This window comes from Mustela nivalis (genome assembly GCF_964662115.1).
Source record: "Mustela nivalis genome assembly, chromosome: 15".
In the NCBI taxonomy this organism is placed as follows: domain Eukaryota; kingdom Metazoa; phylum Chordata; class Mammalia; order Carnivora; family Mustelidae; genus Mustela; species Mustela nivalis.
The window spans coordinates 74,748,658-74,758,657 of record NC_139034.1 but is presented as its reverse complement, the minus strand read 5'-3'; the positions used below and the strand labels follow the sequence as shown (position 1 = coordinate 74,758,657).

General features: G+C 45.7%; 1 long non-coding RNA gene across 1 annotated transcript; it reads left to right on the top strand.

Moving 5' to 3' along the window:
• Positions 1-4,758: 4,758 nt before the first annotated feature.
• LOC309849311 lies at positions 4,759-8,414 on the top strand. The gene is made up of 4 exons (XR_014303645.1): positions 4,759-4,798; positions 5,145-5,387; positions 7,153-7,528; positions 8,061-8,414. It is a non-coding gene; the product is annotated as an uncharacterized lncRNA (long non-coding RNA).
• Positions 8,415-10,000: the final 1,586 nt, after the last annotated feature.

The following is a 10,000-nucleotide window of genomic DNA, read 5'->3' as shown; positions in this document are numbered from 1 at the left end:
AAAGTGGAGAGTTTTATGAAACAAGATTTTGAGGAGACATTTTTCTAATTTCTAACCAGTATACAATTTCTAAAAAATATTTTATTTATTTATTTTTCAGAGAGAGAGAGAGAGAGAGTGCGTGCACAAGCAGGGAGAGCAGAAAGCAGAGGGAGAAGCAGGCTCCCCATTGAGCAGAGAACCTGATGTGGGACTCCATGTTAGGACCCAAGGATCATGACCTGAGCGAAAGGTAGATGCTTAACTGACTGAGCCACCCAGTCTGCAACGTTTACTATTATTATCCCAACCTTATTTGGGGGAATGATTTCTGGACATATCATTTTCCTTTACTTTAAACCTTTGATTTCATTACATTTTGGGTGGATTTCTCATAAATAGCCTATAGTTAGATGGTGTTTCTTGTCCAATCTGAAAAATCTTTCCTATGATTGATAAATGTAATAATATAATACATATAATACATATATGATAAGTAGAAAACATTACACTTACCATATTGTATTGTCCTTTTTTTATCCTATTTGAGATGGAACTTGCTACTTTAGTTCTGGGCAATTCTCAATTTCTATTAAAAAATTCCTACTTTACATATATTCTCCCTATGTCTCCTCACATTTCATACATTCTAGCCACCATTTCTCTCTCTCTTTTTTAAGTATGCCAGCGCGGGGCTTGAAATCAGAGCCCTGCGATCAAGCCGCCCATCCTCCTCCCTTTCTCTCAGTGTGGTCTCATACGTTCCATCTCTTCTTTGCTTTGTGCCATCGTCCGTTCGGCTTCAGATTTCCCTTCCCGGTTCCTAAGCCACTTTCCAGCTATGTCTAAATTGCTATTTAATCTGGTAATTGAGGTTTTACACATTGTAGTGGCCTTCAGTGGAGGTTGCTTTCTCTGTGGGAGCTCCCTGTTTCATGGTTGATTGGTTGGTTTTAGAGAGAGCAGGGTACATGCGAGGAGGGGGAGAGGGAGAGAGAATCCTAAGCAGGCTCCACCCTGAGCGCAGAGCCTGATGCGGGGCTCGATCTCACAACCCTGAGATCATGACTTGAGCTGAAATCAAGAGTCAGATGATGAACTGATGGAGTCACCCAGGCGCCCCTTATCTACTCATTTTAAATTTGCTTCTGCCAGGTTCAGGGTGGAGTGGAAGAGGGTGTCACTGGTTCCAATTAAATACCCCCCACCCCGCCCTGCCTCCTTCTCTCTCCTCTCCTTCCCAACTGACACCTTTGTTCTCAGTTTGTCGAAGTCAGGAGCTCGTTGGGAAAACAGAGACCATGCTCGTATATTAAACAGAGGGACTTAATACGGAAAAATACAGAGAACTGATGACCTAGACAGCGGGAATCTGAACGCCAAATGGGGATGCCAAGGTAGCCCCGAGATTAATAACGGCAGGAAGCAGATTAAATCCCTTGGATTGAGGGAACAAAATGAAAAAGGTGGGGTGACCAGAGCTAAAATTTTGAAAGAAAGGCCCCACATGTGGCTGTTTAGATTCCCCAGGGGGCATCTCTCAAATCGAGGGGGGAAGGGCGGTTACCAGAGGGCCGGGGGTGGGGGGCGCGGGGAGAACAGAAGTTAGTGTTCGGTGGATACGGAGTTCCAGTTTGGGGAGAAGAAGAAATTCTGGAGAAGGGTGGTGGTGATGGTTGCATAATGTTGTGACTGAGCTTAATGCCCCAGAGCCGCACGTCTGACAGTGGCTGAGTTCCAAGAACACAGTAAAGATCAATAAATCCTGGTCACCGTTCCCGGGAGGGGGGGGGAACCCCTCCTCTTTATCAAAGTGCTTTTGCTAAGTCATCCTTACCTTTGGGTTTTCAGAGAGAAACACAGAGTAGATTTTGCCGGAGCGGCCTCATTCCTGGAATTTCTGACTCCGTCTGTGTAGCGGCCACAAGTTAAAATGTAGAGGAAGGTCAACCCCTCCCCTCACAACCTTCTACTAAATCTTAATGATTGCTGATTGCAGATGGGCTTCTGCCACAAGTAATGTCACTTATTAGGCAAACCATTTATGAGCAAACAAGCATAAAAACAGTTCACCTAACCGGTTCTATAAGCTCTGTGAAGCGCAGCTCTCTGTCCTCGTATGTACTCGGATTACCCCTCAGCTTTAAGGTTGAATTGAGACAGATGACAGCAATTTAAAGACAAGAATTAGTTAACCCACTGACAATCAAAATTCTCTGAAATCATGGCTGGACACACGGGACCATTTCAGAACCATGTCTCGGGATCCATTGGCAAGAAGAGAGGGAAAATTCTTTCAAAGTCTTACATACAACCTGCTCATGTAAGGTTTATATGATGCTGTCCAAATTATTTTAGTCTATCCACATATCTTAAATACCTCTGATTCACCAATGAGGGTCCATTTCTAGCATCCAGAGTGCCAATTAGAAGATATCCATTTTGCCAGTGAAAACCCATTAGTTTTGGTTGTTTGTAAAAGCTGTTAGAACTGGGTTGCTAATCTGCAGTTGGACTGTGTATCATAGCTCCTAATTTGGGTCTTGAGACTTTTCATTGCTACAAAGATTCCATCCTCTCCCGGTCCTGACCTGTTGTGGTTTGAATTGTGATTCCCAAAAGATAGAGTGAAGTTCAAACACCAATCTCCCCACCTATGAATGCAACATTTATTTGGAAACAGGGTCTTTGCAGATGTCATCAAGTTAAGAGGAGGTCACATTTAATTATGATGGGCCCTAAATTCAATGATTGGTATCCTTATAAGGACTCTGTCCTACTTATTATATTCATTTCATAGCACTCCCCATTATCCGAAGTTATTGTTTACTTGTTTATATCTGTCTTCCTCTACTAGGCTAGAAACTTCATATGAGCAAGGATCCTCTCTGTCCTTTTTTTTTTTTTTTAAAGATTTTATTTATTTATTTGACAGACAGAGATCACAAGTAGGCAGAGAGGTAGGCAGAGAGAGAGAGAGAGAGAGAGAGAGAGAGAAGCAGGCTCCCTGCTGAGCAGAGAGGCTGATGCGGGACTCGATCCCAGGACCCTGAGATCATGACCCGAGCCGAAGGCAGCGGCTTAACCCACTGAGCCACCCAGGTGCCCCCTCTCTGTCCTTTTAAATTCCGTATCCTCAGTGTCTTTGGGAGTGATTGGTGGTACGTGGTGCTCAATACATATTTCAGAAATGAATGAATGACTCTGGCTATTTTAGCTTCCCCATAAGAAAGTACCAAACCTGGGTGTTGTGTGTCCACTATTCATATATAGAATTTGTTTTCTCATAATTCTGAAGGCTAGACACAGCAGCAGTTTCTCAGCACAGTGGGTTGGGGGTTGGGGGAGGTAGTATATGGATGAAGGTCCTCCTTCCAAGGGGAAGCAAAACCACTAGGTGAAAAAAATGTCTGGGTGACAGCAGGATGAAGCTGGAAGAAAGAATTTAGGACCTGGGCCAGTAAGACCTGATGTAGTGAAACTGACAGAGAAGTTGCAAGCCAGTGCTCAGTGCAACAGAACTGGGTCAGGTGTTGCCCAGCTGAGGACATATTCTTTAAGTCCAGCTGCAAACTGGGGATGGAGTGTATGGTAAGACCAGTGGATCCAAAGGGCATTGTCAGGTCGTTGCATTACTGCCTTTGCCATCAGTGAGTTTCTTGATCAGGATCAACTGTGGAATGTAATGCATGACTTTGAATAAGGTATTCAGTAAATCTCACTGGTGGTGGGGCTGGCAGAAGTATGGTGCAGAGGGAAAGCAAATCCAAATCCAGGACACGCATGGCCAAATCGCTGCTCTCGCGATGATAGAAAGGTCCAAGGACCAACATGCCATGAGGCGGCTGGGGCGGCTTTGCACACCCTTCGTATGTTACCATGCTGAGAGGTCAGGGCTGGTTGCTGCCACTGCGGGCAAGCTGGACACTCAGTAGTCACAGCAGCAAGCCCAGCCTGGTGAGATGAAGTCTGCGTTACTGAGTCCAGACATAGCTTCCACCTCTAGCAGCTCTGCCATTTTGTTCGTGAACTCACTGAGCAAGTCTTGAAGAGGCCAAGCAAAGATCTGTCCTGGAGTGGGGATACCCCAACAGCAAACGTCTTCAGCAGTGAAGGACTTCCAGGGGAGTCTTCCCATGGGACAAGAATATCATCCTACTGAGGGACTGCGCCCAAGTTCCGTCCCTCCACCCACGTATCTCTTCCCTATACTTGTTCTTCCAACCATGAATTCCCACCACTTAGCTAAAAGTCTAGCCATGATGCGTAGCTAGACAAGATAAATAGGTTAAAAAGAAAGAAAGAGGAAGGAAAAAGCACAGAAGGAAGGGAAGGAAGGAGGGAAGGATGAAGGGAAATGACAAAGACTTTGTCTTTTATCTCGGGTTATCTTTCTCAGGCCAGGCTTTCCAGACAAAGTGGGTAAGGAAGTGTATGTACCACTCAAATTTTTGCCCACGAGGAGGATTTCCCATCAACTCATTTGGTTCTGTCCTTCAGGGTGGCTGTCATTATGTCCTAGTCGTTGACCTCTTCCCGAATAGAACCATTCAGTGCAAAGCCCACTACTTCCTGCTCTGCAGGTCCAATCAGCATGGTGTTCTCAATGTCGTGGGCCAGACGGATCCTCTGTGTAACAGTGAGATGATAAGTCCCCGCTAAGTAAGTTGTGTCATAATTCCAGAAATTTATGTCATCCTATAGTGGCATTCTGAAGGCATAGTATATGCTCTTGAAGATAAAAGCCAACTGCCTTGGTGTTCTCTGCTTGTTGGGGTACAGGAATGAAATAGCTCAGTACATCCATATCCAGCAGCAGGTGCTAAGCTGATTTTCTCCAGGGAAAAACTGTTATCTAGATTAGCAGCTGTATTTAGAGTTACCATCTGATTAGCCTTATAATAATCCACTATTTTTACTCTAGTTGTATCTGACTTCTATCTTGGCTAAACTGGGACTATGATAAGATTTGCCACCAGCAGAAGTTGTTTCTTAATGTTTGTTTCTCTCATTCCATGATAGAACTTTTTTAAAAAGTGTGTTTATTTACTTATTTATTTATTTGTAATCCCTACACCCAACCTGGGGCTGGAACTCTCAACCCCACAATCAAGAGTCGCATGCCCACCTTGTGAGCCAACCAGATGCTCCTCTTCCCTTTTCAGTCCCTGCTGGCTGGAATGAGCATGTAACCTCTGGCATTTCTGCAGTTGCAAAGTCATGGGAGTGGATGAGATCACCTTGGGGATCAGCACAGATGAGAGAAAGAGAAGTTCATGGGTAAGAAGATAAACAGAAATCAGAAGAGGTGACTAAAGTAGGAGAAGGACCAAAAGAGAGCTACGCCATAAGAAGCAAGAGAAAAAGGTGATCCAAACATAGATGTTCCACAAAACTATGTGATGCTGGTAGGTTGAGCAAAACCTAGAATGAGAAATGACTATTGAATTTTGCAACAGGAATGTCATTGGTGACTTGTGGGCTTATCAAATATCTTCTTGTAATTAAATCCAGGTAACGCAATTTTGGCGGGAATGCTATAGAAATGTGTTGTGTTCTTTTCATCTGTCATGTGTTAGGATTCTCCAGAGAAGCAGAGCCAAGAGGATATATATATACACCTATAACAGGGCGTTTATTATGAGGAATTGTCTTAAACGATTATGGAGACTGGGAAGTCCCAGTGTCTGCCTTCTGCAAGCTGGAGACTCAGGAAAGGGTGTAATTCTGTCTAAGTTTGAAGGCCTGAGAACCAGGGAGCCAATGGCACAAATCCCAGTCGGAGGGCATGGGAAGATGAGATGAGATGTCCACCTCAAGTGGTGAGGCAGGGGAAAAGGAGTGAATCTCTTCTTCCTGTCTTTTGTTCTAGGCAGGCATTTGAAGGATTGCGTGATGCCCATCCACACTGGGGAGGGCAGCCTACTTTCCTGAGGCCAGCCATTCAGACGCTAATCTTAGCTCCAAGCAGTGTGTCAGCTGGGCACCCCTGGGACCAGTCAAGTTGAAATCCACCCCCCCTTTTTATTTTATTTTATTTTATTTTATTTTATTTTATTTTATTTGAGAGAGAGTATGAGAGAGAAAGCACTAGGGCCGGAGGGAGAAGCAGACTCCCTGCTGAGCAGAGAGCCTGGTGTGGGACTCAATCCCAGGACTCCAGGATCATGACCTGAGCTGAAGTCAGACACTCAGCTGACTGAGCCACCCAGGAGCCCCTCAAGTTGAAATCCTATTGGGAGATAGAGATAATTTCAGGATGATCTAGAGAGCTTTCCGTACTGATGATATCACCGGGATCAAAGCTCTCTCCACCGTAAATTTACTGTTTTCCCATGGAGCTTAGTAAGAGTCTTGTGCGGATACCCTCTGAGACTATGTAAATATCCTATTTCTGATCATGATTGTGCCTGCTAGTGTTAGCACTTATTTTTGCCTGCACCGATGATTACTGTGATTTGCTGTGTGGTGATTTTCTAATTTCTGCCATCTTTTCCACATTGACTAATGGGAATTTACTTTAAAAAAGAGCCTCGCATTCCCTTCTCAGTGAGAAGGGGTAGGACTGAGTCCCAGCTGCCGGCTGGGTTCCTGGTGGTGATGCTTCATGGTCACCTTTGTCCAGAAGAGAAATTGGAGGTCGATGAAAAGGTGCTGGCCTCCTGACCCTGCAGAGAAGAATCGGCTTTCAATTTTTCATATTGTTCTCTGCATTTCGATATGATTGCCTTGCCGTGGGTTTAATGATACCGATTCCAGAGTCAAATCGCCTGCATGCAACAGACTACTGACTGATACTGGGGGAGAAATGCAACCAGCATTTTGCATTCAATTTCCCCCCCTTGTCGGAAGCAAAGAAAGGACATGCTTCTCAAGCTCGGCATGAATGAGACATGACCTTTATGAACCTGATAGCTTTAGATAACCTCACAAAGCCTTTTTATTGGACTTGGCTAGAAGCTCAGGAGGTGCCTTTGACTCAAGAACAAAACTTTGATTTGAAAGGGATTTTGGTATCTATTTTTTCCTTCGTAGGAGGAGAAAACACAACCTTTCTTCTCTTACAGAAAACCACACTCTATAGGTAGAGAAATAAGGGCAGGATCTTTTAGTGAATGAATTCCAAGTGTTTTAGGGTTGGGAACTCACAATCCTCATAATACTTCTTTGCAGGCAGGCAAAGGATAGAGAATCATTAGTCTTTGTGTAAAAACCGAGGCGAAGGAGGGCACTTGTAATAAAACAAAGAACAAGCTGGCCTCTGCGGAAAGGTGGGGTGATGTCTAGACGAGCGTCATTGCAGCCGTCACCGGTAAGGTGTGCAGGGGACCTCTGCAATTGCATTCCAGAATCTTCTCTCCACTGTCATCACTTCTCGGGCTCTGCTCTCCAAACCTCATTGAAAAACAAGCCCGGAAATACCCTGAGTTGCTGATCTTCAATCAGTTCCTCCAGGAGACTTAAGCCCTCCGTGAACGTGACATCCCCAAACTACAAAGGGGTGCAAAGCAACTCCGTATTGCCCATGTTTTCTCTCTACCATCTGACCGTGAGTATTTCCCAACATAAGCAAGACCAGATTCTTTGGCCAGAGCATGTCGGAGTGTTGAAGGAGCAGGGCAGAGAGCCAGGTTGAGGACTGGACCCTGGGAATGGGTCCATCCCCCCAGACAGTCTGGGTTGGGTTCCTTGTTTTTCAAATCCCAGCTGCCTATCCCACCCCCACCCCACCACCCATGGGAGTCCCAGCGATGAGTACTTCTCTCCTGGATCCCAGTAATAGTGGCCACACGAGCCCTGCATTCACTCCCTGTGGTTCTCAGCCTGCAGCAATTTGGCCCTCCAGGGACATCTGGCAAAGTCGGGACACATTTTTGGTTGCCATACCTTGGGGCTGGGGCGCTACTGGCGGGGAGGTCAGATCACTGCTAAATATCCTGCCGTGTACAGTACGAGACCCCCACCAGAAAGAACTGTCTAGTCCAGAATGTCAATAGTGCCAAGATTTAGAGACCCTGCTTCTCGTTCCCTTGCAGTATCTCACATATATAACCTTGCTCTTTTCTTTTTCTTCTTTTGAGTAAACTCTACCCACCATGTGGAGCTTGAACTCATGATCCCAGGATCAAGCGTCACATGCTCTACTGACTGAGACAGCCACATGCCCCAACTAGGCTCCTTCTTAAGAAGAGCAAATCAGATCATGCTTAAAAGCTCTCTGTGGTTTCCCATTTTTCTTAATATGAAGATTAAAAAAGAAGATCCTTAGCTCCTTGAACTGCGATGGGGCACCCACTCTCCCTCTTTTCTGGTATCTCGTGCAGTAACCAAACTAACTTTATTCCTTTTTCTTTTTTCTAGGAAGCATACTACTTCCTTCTGCCCGACAGGGTCTTTCATATGTTCTTCCCTCTTATAAATCATGTCCCTCCCTCTTATGAGCCTCTCTGCCTTTGACCTGCTCACTACTTCCTTCTAATCCTTTAGAAGACCTCAGCTCAATCCGTCCCTGAGCCCTATCCTGTGAGGTAGCCTGAGATGATCCATGTGGAGAGAGGAACCTGGCCATCCAGCTCTTCCAACCCTCCTGGCCGGCTCAGGCTGCAGGGTACGGGAGGCCATGTTGGACACCCGGGGCCCGCCAAGCTCCCAGCTATCTGCCGGCATATGGGTGAGCTCACGTGAGGCCAGCAGCAAAGCTGCCTAACCAACCATCACAACGGTACTAAAGAAACAATTATTTTGTTTTTGTTTTTATTTTTATTGAGAGAGAGAAAGTAGTTGCACGTATGCAAGCACGAAAAGGTCAGATGGAGAGGGAGAGAGAATCTCAAGCAGGCTCCTGCTGAGCGTGGAATCTGACGTGGGTCTTGATCTCATGACCCTGAGATCGTGACCTATGTTGAAATCAGGAGTTGGGTACTAGGGGTGCCTGGGTGGCTCAGATGGTTGAGTGTCTGCCTTTGGTTCAGGTCATGATCCCAGGGTCCTGGGATGTAGCCCCATATCGGGATCCCTCCTCAGTGGGGACTCTGCTTCTCCCCTTCCCTCTTCACCCCATGCTTGTGCTCTCTCTGTTTCTCTCTTGTCTCTGTCTCTCTCAAATGAATAAATAGAATCTTAAAAAAAAAAGAGTTGGACACTTGATTGACTGAGTCACCCAGGCACCCCTAATTAACTATTTTAAACTACCGATATGAGGGGCGCCTGAGTGGCTCAGTGGGTTAAGCCTCTGCCTTTGGCTCAGGTCATGACGTCAGGGTCTTAGGATTAAGTCCTGCACCAGGTTCCTTCCTCAGCAGGGAGCCTGCTTCTCCCTCTGCCTGCTGCTCCCCCTGCTTGTAGTAGTTCTCTCTCTCTGACAAATAAAAAAATAAAATAAAATAAAAATTAAACTACCAATGTCTTAGGGTGGTCTGTTATGCAGTAATGGACAACTGATTCATTCTTCCCAGAACTCTTGAGTTGCGTACTAAGGAGAGTCCCCTGATACTGTGTGGAATTTTCCCTTCACCTCCCTGCTCGCTCACCCCTCACGGAGCTGCTGGTCCAGGCTTGGAGTTTCTGAGTCACGGTCCACTTGACCACACACAGGTCAGTCGGTAGAGGAGGGACACTATTTTTCCCTTCCCATGTCACCATCTTGTCCTCTCAGCCTCCCTGAAACTGCAACACTACACTAGGCAGGGACCTTCTAATTTAGTGAACTCCAGAGTTGGAATAAATTCAAAAAGTATTTCAGTGCAGGAGAGGAATGCCTGAAGTTTTTGACAACTTGTCTTTTCCCAGAGTATAAAATGGAAATCCCTGAATTTGGTCCTTCGCCAAAGGTCTCTCAGTGGGCACTCCCCATGCCAACATTGTCCCCTTATCCTTGTTTTTTTTATGGGGGACCCTTCTGCACCTCTCTTCTTTGACTCTCTACCCAACACCCCAATAGAGACAGCTCAACATCACCTAAATCAATTTCCACTCCCCTAGCTAGTTGTACAAGTCTCCAGTCTAAACCACTTGGTCTGGG